Here is a 10,455-nt window from a genome sequence, read left to right as displayed (position 1 = left end):
GGGAATAGCGATGGGATATCTGGTGAAGGGAGTGAAGCAAGGGATGGGAATGTTAGAATGGGCGGTGCGGAGAAAGGCCTTTAGAGTTGAAATATGAATAGGACCAGGGCCCAAGGTGAATTGACTCGGGAGAATGGGGTGAGAGTACGGAGGATAAGTCGAGCTGAGAATTTCGGAGACGATCCGATCACTAAGATCGATGTCGGAGTAAACAGGGGGAGGAAGAGGAGGAGGAGACAAGAGATGAGGATCTGGAACTGGCGAGTGGGGTAGAGAAGGAGAGGGTGATAACTGCGGAAAATCAGGTTGCGTGTCGTACACTAGGGAATAGCTGGGAGGAAGAGTTCCCGGGGACAGGTACGGGGAGTAATTAGGGGGAGAAGGTTGAGGGGACGGATACGAGGAGTCTCGCGTACTTCCTTGGAAATTGTTCAAAAAAATTCGAGTGATGGGAAGATTCGTGTTTATATCGTTTAGATTTAGAGTGAAAGAGGGGTCGGCGACAGCCCGAGCCAGTAGTCGGCGGGTACGACGATTACGTCGGTATCGGAGGCGCTTTGCGTGAGCCCTAGCGGATCTCCTCGAAGGTTCCACTAGGGAAGCGATTATTATCAATAAAGGAAGATGGGGGGAGAGGAACTTAATAAATAAAAGATAAGACTTACTATTTGAAAAGCGAGGACAAATCGATACAAATTATTGCTAGGCCCTCTTGGTGTTGAGGATGGCGAGATATTAGCGCTGAATTGATTTTGGATATAGTTGTTAAAGAGGGTGGTTGCTGCCGGGCCCCCTTGGTTAAGATTTTTGCACTTATTCGATAAGCAAGTATGTAACCGAACAACTATGTAAGTATATAACTGAGCAAATACGTAAAGAGGTGAACTAGTAAGCGAAGAAAAGTGAATATATGTCTGTGTCGATTTGTCCAAAGTTCGCGCTTATATCGTTTTGGATTATCCTCTCCCAGCGTGAGGAATAAGGGAAGTTGACGAATAGAAACCCTCGTTAGATTTCCGTGGTCTCCTTCCTGTCCCTTCTTATGAACATTTTAAAACAAATGCAACAAATCAGAATTTTGTTACATTTGTCTGCGAATAGGAGAGCATCTTCCAAAACGGGGGACTTAGGATTCTCAGTATCGGAGGTGGTGGTAATTTATGCTTTGTAAGATGCGTCTGTTGGAGATAAGGGGATGACTTTTACTACCCCCTTGAGATAAAACGGATGCGTGTCGCGACATCCGATCACTCGCGTTTTGTGAATAGTTTTCTTTATTTTCTGTAGCTTGTTTGAATTTTGTGAGGTTTTTTTTTAGTGATCAGAAAATATCAAATTCGTCTGACTGACTGCCGCCTTATTTAGCCAAATGCTACTTTTATTAGTCCGTGAATATCTGATTGTTATTCTGAAGTATTTATTGAGAATCCTACTTCAATTTAACTATCATTAACGATTTTCGGAAGTCGTGCACATGTGCACCGGATAAGGGAAAGAAAAGAATCGTGAGCTCCTCTGGACGTAACACCCCCGCCGTTAGACAAATGTTGGGGATGTAGGACACAACATTTGCAGATGGAATTGTCTCGATTCTTTTTTTGCCATTTATTTTTATAACTTAGTATTTGGGTGGCCTTTCGGAGGCGTGCCTATCACTATTGTATACATGTGTATTTATATAGATGTTATTAATACGCCATTTTTTCTATTATTAAGATTGTTGAACTATCGATTTCTTATAATGCGAAAGTGGAACTTCATTTCGTTATTACTATTAATACTTTTGTCATTAGCAAAAAGGAAAAGAATTTCCCTTTTCTTTTCTTATAACTTTAACTACCTGATCATCAGTAGCGAGACAATGCCAGGCGCTCGGGCCGGGTTTGATGTAGGGATTTGTTTTTTTTCTTCTAACCATCTGGTGGTCACAGGGCGTCCCCATTTTTTGACTACGTACGTCATGTCGACGTGTAGATATTCTTCCAGGCAGTATAGGTATGCCCATGCGGGGCTGACTCATAAAATTATGCTACAGATCGTGCAAGTTGTTTGATGTTCGGCTGGAATTTTAATGGACCAAACTATGCAGTGGTACTAACATGTACTGTTGTCTGTAGTTCGATAGTATTGCCACAAAGCATTCCTTGCAAACCTGATGTCTTGAAAACGTCGTCTCTTGTTATAGTGACGCACTGGAGTTCAACTAGGTTGCGATAGTCATTGTGATTCGTTCTTTGTCCGTCAAGTAATTGCATTTTGGGAGGCCCGCGAAAAAAAGGGGGGGGGTAATAACTGGCTTTTCTGATGATCAAGCGATATTCATTAATGACAGAAAAAAAAACGGTTCCACTTTCGCGCTCCTTAGAGTGCTAAAAAAAAAATATCAGTATTATGTAAAATTTATATTGTGATGAATTGATAATTCTATAACTAAAACTCCTATAAAATGTTTATAATTCTTATATAACATGTGTTTATGTATTTGTATATAATCATTCTTTTCCCTTTTTGAATATGAATATTCTACTTGAGTGAATATAAAAATTGTATATTATTTTTCGTTATTTTTATCATATATGTATACATATATACATTTTTTTTTCGATTAACATAAGAATGATTATAGAGTGTATACGTAGGATAATAACTAATAATATAGAATAATGCTTAATAATATAATGTATGGAATATATTCCTTTAAAGTTCTATCGTTTTTTATACGGTAGGAACTACATCTACGGCTACAGTAGTGTTAAGTTGGGCGTGGCCTAATAGAATAAGCGCATCGCGGAGAGAATATGAAGTAGTCGGGGGTATTCCCTCTACGTTTAACTTAACTAGCGCTGTCCCTTCACTAAGGGGGCGGACTATATAAATCCACCCTTTTCGTCCCTCAAGAAGTAATCGGCAGAGATCCTTTGATTTCCTTTGGCCAGGTTCGGACATTCTGGACAGGACCGGTGTAGGCTAAGCCACAGATTATAGTTTGCCAAGGCAACTCCTTGAATCTGTCCTTCAGGAGGTAGACATCGCACATACGCCAGATTGATCGGCCCCAGTCCCCTAGGCTGATTTTGACCATTCAGTTCGTCCTATTAATTCTTTTTATAATGCCCCGTCGCCAAGTTTTGCAATCCTTTATTGCGACGGCCATGTTTTCTTTGAAATCTTCGGGCAAGATGTGTAGATAGGTGGCTTTCCTGACCATCCTGAATTCTAATTCTTCATCTAATTCTTTTTTAAGTCTTTCTCGCCGTTTCTCAGTTGAACGAAGAAGAGGAGCGGTGACTCCACCTTGACTATTGTTACGTCCAAGCGTCCTCGTGTTAAGAAATTTGTTTCGATGCTTTTGATCTCCATTTTCTTTATTCTGTAGAATGGTTAAAATTGCTTGTGATAGTAGAGTTTGGTTGATTTTTCCGTTTTTTTTTTTTTTCGAGGTGTTAGGGTGTGGTTCAGAGTATTGTTTATATTTGTTTAAGATTTTGATTCCTTGATTTCAAGTGAGTCAATAAGAGGTATGCTCCTTTGAAGAGAAAGAGGGGTAAATATGCATTGGTATTGTATAATTTTTGGAGTGAGCTGTCTCAGGCGTCCTGCTAGGTTGGGACTCAGAGGTTGGTGCTGTGGGTGCTTTTTTGTGATGGTGATCTTGTTTTTAAGTGTAACAATAGATGGGTTAGAGAGTCCCAGAGCCCCTAATAAATATAGCGACCGTCATCCGTATACTGTATGCAAGGCATATCCATATACTATTGTATCTAATATTAGTTTAATAGTTTTTATGGCCAAATAGATGCAGAGTAATCCCGCGCTAATATTTCCGAAAATCAAGAATTTACTCCAAAATTTTGTCCATGTAGATAAGGCTATTTTCTCGATCGTATTTTTATCTAATAAGTTGGAGATGGAACCTTCCCCCAAAGAGATGGTTTTTCCCATGATTCCTCGGGCTACGGTATTTAGGAGTGCGGGTCGTTCTGCCGGGAACATTATATGGTCTCTGAGATCATTTAAGTTGATTTCTGTGTATATTCCACTGGTGGCAAGTGATCCTGGGCTGATATATTTCCATGTGGGCCTTGTTAATGGTTTCATGATGGTAGGTGGTAAGGTGTCTACCGGTTTGGATGTTAATTTATACCATGCATCTCCTAAGAGATACATAGCGGGCGCGAAAGAATTACATGTTGTCTGAGTGCCTTGTCGTAATAATATATGAGTTTGAGGAGTTAAATAATAGGTTTGATTTTCTCTAGTTACTGGTAATTGATTATAGCATTGCTCTGTTCGAGTGAGTGCTACTTCGACGGGTACGCATTTTATTATATGAATTACTTCACCAGCCAGCAGAGCCATGTATCCAGGTCCTTTCATTAAGTGATATGCAAAAATGTCTGGAGATTGTGTAGCGATAGCTAAAGCGTTTTGCATCATTTTTCGTTCCAGATTGCACTGTTGTAACAAGATATTATGATACAGTTGCTTGATTTGAGTACGAATGTATTTCTCCACATAGACAAATTTTGAGTTCATATATACGAAGATATCCAGGTTAGAAGTGCGAGTTTGTTTACTAAAAACTACAGTGCCGTGTACGGTTTCGAAAATTAATAATTTAGGATGCTCTGTTTGTATTAATGAATATCCACATACTTCATGTCTCCCTACGCTGGTTAAAGCGAATATTATGTCCTGAGCGATGAGGGAATAGATTGTTTGGCGTTGTTTTTCGTCAATTATTTTGTCGGCGTATCCTTCATATATTATACCGTAGTCGGAAAATTTGCAAGGTCCGACAGGAACTGGGTCCCAGTATGTATCTCCTCCTTCTATGTCTATACATTCTACGGAGCTAAATTCACAAGTCATGCCCGATCTGAGTTGTAATTGATTACTATTGATTCGTACATCTGCAGTATAATCGTGTAATGTAATTTTTATTGATCCTATTACAAGGACATCAGACCACGTTCCGTAAGAGACGGAATATGCTCCTCCAAAACATTTACCGTCATTATCCACAGTTCCGGCCAGCGTTACTGGGCGTGTGGTGGTTGTATTTGATTTTAAGCCGGTTATGTATGTGTTTCCAAGTTGATAGCTGCCGTAGTCATGCATACGTCTACAAGTTTGGCGGGTTATTGGTTCAATGTATGAATATTTTCCATTATGTATATCCATAGTGTGGGAGAACATTCCGCATTTTCTAATTAATCTGTCAATCTCGACTTTGCATTGTATGACTCGGGTTGATGTGAAATCATTAATTTGCAGTAATTGCACGTAAATTGAACTAGAATTAACTTGTTTTTGAGGGATGTCGCATACTTCTATATTTAATAAAGATAAGGTCGTTAGATTCGCTGATGATGACCCACAATCGTATCCTATTATTCCGAAGGTTCGAAGAAACTGCATTATTAGGAGTATTATTATTGCAATTAGTCGTCTGGCTCTGGGATCCATCTGAAATTGTATTTAATTATTGTTTAGTTATTGGTTTTTCGATGGCTTGATGTGTGAAATTCGTAAGCGATTAGAATGTATTATTCGACTATTTTCCTTTATCTTAATTTTTATATTATTTTTGTTAAGAATTTCTAAAACCTCGTGAGGTCCGGTATATTGATCCCGATTTTACCAGGTTTAGGACCTTTTAATAAAAATACTTGATCTCCAGGCTTAAATGTCTGCGGATTTGTTTTCTTGTCGTAATGATTTTTTTATTTAGTTTTTGCTTGAATAACATTATCGCGAGCATTTCCCTGAATAGTGTGAAGTTGTGTGACGAGATTTACTAAGTATTAATCGTAGCTTGCTAGTTTATCTTCTGAAGTAAGAGGTTCGTTGGATGGACTTCTTGCTATTTTACCAAAAACTAATTCGTATGGAGTTGCTTCATGTACGCTAGTGTTGTAATTGAACATTGCAAGACCAACGGTCCCACTGTTTTTGTTCGTTCGCATATTGTTTTAAATATTCTCCTAATGCATGATGAGATCTCTCTAAAGATCCGTTCAATTGAGGATGGAAAGCTGTTGTTCGAAACTTGCGAATTTTAAATAGTTTAGCAATCTTTTTCAGTAATTCGCTAATAAAATTTCGTCCTTGATCTGTTAATATCGCCTTTGGTGCTCCGAGCACGTAAATGAATCGATCTACGAAAGCTTCTGCGATGGTCTCGGAAGTCTGATTTGGTAGCGGTATTCCCATACACAATATTTTCCCATACACATTATTAATTGATCTTGTAGCGTTAAAATATATTCGTTGTCTCTCTCGGTTTTCGGTAATGGTCCTACGATATCCATAGCGACCTTGTCGAAAGAAGATCCTGGTGTGTCTGTAATTATCATAGGCTGTTTAGTTTTGACTCGAACGAGTTTTTTGAGTTGACATTGTAAACATTGCTGGATGTATCTTTGAACGTCGGCTTTCAAGATCTCCCAATAATAATTATGTTTTATTCTGTTGTAGGTCTTCGTAACGCCTCGGTGTCCTCCTGTGGATAAGCAATGCATCTCTCCAATAATGACAGTTCGTAAATCTTTAGGTGGATATTTGACTAATCCATTACATATAATAAATTTAACGGATATATTAACGAATGTTGACAGAAGTCGTGATTTAATATTATTCCATGGTACGTTATTAATTGTTTCCGTTTTTGCAATACTAATTGTTTCTAATTTTAAATCTTGTATAATGTGGCGTAGATTATTTACGGTGATTGATATTTGGTTTAAAGTCATTGTAGGAGCCTCCTGTTGTCCTTCTATAATAGGCAGAGCTATGTGGTAGTAGTTTTTATATTTTATGGCTTTAGGTTTGTCTAGAATAAGAGACCCAAGATTTGACAGACTATTCCGTTCAAAGAGTTTTTGCGAGCCTGAGTCTAAAGGTTTTCCGTTGGTGTCAACAAAATACATTACGTTATCTTTTTGTAAGAATAATAATTCGCGACTTTTTATGACATTACTTTTGTTTTCGATAGATTTTGTTCTTGCTTTCCGTAAATTTAGAGTGATAATTTCCTCTTCGTCTTCTTCTTCTTCCTCTTCTTCTTCCTTATCTTCGTCTTTATCTGATGGGTTTGTACTTCTTTCGATATCTTGGAAATTTTTATTTTGTTCCTTTTAGTTTATAGTTTGGCTTCGGGTTTGTATTCGATTTCGTTTAGGTAGTGGTGGTTCGTTTTCTTCGGTAGATGATGTGGCATTAGTATGGTCATAAAACGGTTCATCTGTTTCAGTATCTGAAAGATATAAATGAAAATCTTCGTCTTCGCTTTCTCCCTCATCGTCAGATTCTTCTAACATCCTAGAAATTTTCTCTGCATCTTGCGAATTATTAGGATTCAGTGGCTTATCTTTTATAATATTACATTTTGCTTCCATGATATTTACAGGATTCCGTGATAGTGCATCTGCATTTACGTTAATTTTTCCGGCTTTGTATACAACATCATAATCGTACTCTGATAGTTTCAGTCTCCAGCGTAGTATTCGCATGTTTGCGTCTTGTGCATTCTTGATCCACGTTAAAGGTTTATGGTCAGTTACTAAAGTAAATTTTCTTCCGTATAAATATGGTCTGAAATATTTTACGCAATAAACTATGGCTAGGGCTTCTTTTTCATAAGTGTGTAATATTTTACTTTGTTATCTGTTAGAGTGCGTGACGCATATACGATCGGACGGTCTCTATTTATTTCTCCTTGTGATAGGATTCCGCCTATGGCTATTCCTGAAGCATCTGTAGTCAATATGAATGGTTTCAGGATATTGCAATACAGGTGCATAATTCTTGTTTCAAGATTTGAAACGATTCTTCTTGTTCGGATGTGCATTCGAAATTTGTGTTGTTTTTTTAATAAGGATGTTAACGGTTTGGCAAATTTAGAGAAATTAGATATAAAATGTCTGTAATATCCGGCAAGTCCAAAAATTGTTTAATGTTTTTCTGCGTTTTCGATCTCGGAAATAATTTCACAGCTTCTAATTCTTTTGGATCTGGTTTTACTCCATCTTTGCTAATTACATGTCCTAAATATGTTACTTTCGGCTTCAAAAATTCGCACTTGTCAGGCTGTAGTTTTAAATTAGCTTTTCGAAGACGTTCTATTAAAGCGTTGTATTTTCTTTCATGTTCTTCTAATGACTTGGCGTAAATAACTATGTCATCCATATATACAAATAATTCTTCGCCTTGTAGTCCTGTTAATACTAAATCCATTAAGCGTTGAAAAGTAGCCGGAGCGTTTTTTAAACCGAAAAGCATTCTATCGAATTCGTAATGTCCGAAAGGAGTCGTAAAAGCGGTTTTATGACTGTCGGCAGGGTCCATTTTTATTTGATGAAATCCAGATGCGAGATCGCATATGGAAAAATAATGCGCTTCCCCTAGTTGATCTAGTATATCAACAATATTAGGTAGTGAATTAAATGCTTTTTTCAAGATAGCATGCGGTGATGCGAACTACTGAACTAACTAGAAATGAATGCTTTTAATTCGAATAACGCACGCCTATATGACTTACTAACGTGAATTAAACGCTTTTTTTCAAGATAGCATGCGATGATGCGAACTACTGAACTAATTAGAAATGAATGCATTTAATCCGAATAACGCACGCCTATACGACGTATACACTAGAATTAAACGCTTTTTTTCAAAATAGCATGCGATGATGCGAACTACTGAACAAACTGGAAATGAATGCTTTTAATCCGAATAACGCACGCCTATGCGACATACTAACATGAATTAAACGCTTTTTTTCAAGATAGCATGCGATAATGCGAACTACTGAACTAATTAGAAATGAATGCTTTCAATCCGAATAACGCACGCCTATATGACGTACAAACTAGAATTAAACGCTTTTTTTCAAGATAGCATGCGATCATGCGAACTACTGAACATACTAGAAAAGAATGCTTTTAATCCGAATAACGCACGTCTACACGACGTAGAAACTAGAATTAAACGCTTTTTTTCAAGATAGCATGCGATGATGCGAACTACTGAACAAACTAGAAATGTATGCTTTTAATGCGAATAACGCACGCCTATACGATGAACTATTGTGAATTAAACGCTTTTTTTCAAGATAGCATGCGATGAAGCGAATTACTGAACTAACTAAAAATGAATGCTTTTAATCCGAATAACGCACGCCAATATGACGTACTAACGTGAATTAAACGCTTTTTTTCAAGATATCATGCGGTGATGCGAACTAAAGAACTAATTAGAAATGAATGCTTTTAATTCGAATAACGCACGCCTATGCGACATACAAACTAGAATTAAACACTTTTTTTCAAGACAGCATGCGATGATGCGAACTACTGAACTAACTAGAAATGAATGCTTTTAATCCGAATAACGCACGCCTATACGACGTACTAACGTAAATTAAACGCTTTTTTTCAAGATAGCATGCGATGATGCGAACTACTGAACTAACTATAAATGAATGCTTTTAATCCGAATAACGCACGCCTATACAACGTACAAACTAGAATTAAACGCTTTTTTTCAAGATAGCATGCGATGATGCGAACAACTGAACTAACTAGAAATGAATGCTTTTATTCCGAATAACGTACGCCTATACGACGTACACACTAGAATTAAACGCTTTTTTTCAAGATAGCATGCGATGATGCGAACTACTGAACTAACTAGAAATGAATGCTTTTAATCCGAATAACGTACGCTTATGCGACGTACTAACGTGAATTAAACGCTTTTTTTCAAGATAGCATGCGATGACGCGAACTACTGAACTAACTAGAAATGAATGCTTTTAATCCGAATAACGCATGCCTATGCGACATACTAACATGAATTAAACGCTTTTTTTCAAGATAGCATGCGATGATGCGAACTACTGAACTAACTAGAAATATACGCTTTCTTTACGGATATCGCACGCCTATACGACGTACAAACGAGAATTTTAAGCTTTTTTTCAAGTACGTCGTATAGGCGTGCGTTATTCGGATTAAAGCTTACATTTCTAGTTAGTTCAGTAGTTCGCTTCATCGCATGCTATTTTGAAAAAAAGCGTTCAATTCTTGTTTGCATGTCGTATAGACGTGCGTTATTCGGAAAGAAAGCATTTATATTTAGTTAGTACAGTAGTTCGCATCATCGCATGCTATCTTGAAAAAAAGCGTTTAATTCACGTTAGTACGTCGTATAGGCGTGCGTTATTCGGATTAAAGCATACATTTCTAGTTAGTTCAGTAGTTCGCTTCATCGCATGCTATTTTGAAAAAAAGCGTTCAATTCTCGTTTGCACGTCGTATAGACGTGCGTTATTCGGAAAGAAAGCATTTATATTTAGTTAGTTCAGTAGTTCGCATCATCGCATGCTATCTTGAAAAACAGCGTTTAATTCTCCTTTGTATGTCGTATAGGCGTGCGTTATTCGGATGACAT

This window comes from Camponotus floridanus, unplaced genomic scaffold, assembly GCF_003227725.1.
Source record: "Camponotus floridanus strain SB8 unplaced genomic scaffold, Cflo_v7.5 scaffold149, whole genome shotgun sequence".
In the NCBI taxonomy this organism is placed as follows: Eukaryota; Metazoa; Arthropoda; class Insecta; order Hymenoptera; family Formicidae; genus Camponotus; species Camponotus floridanus.
This window is presented reverse-complemented; position numbering follows the sequence as displayed.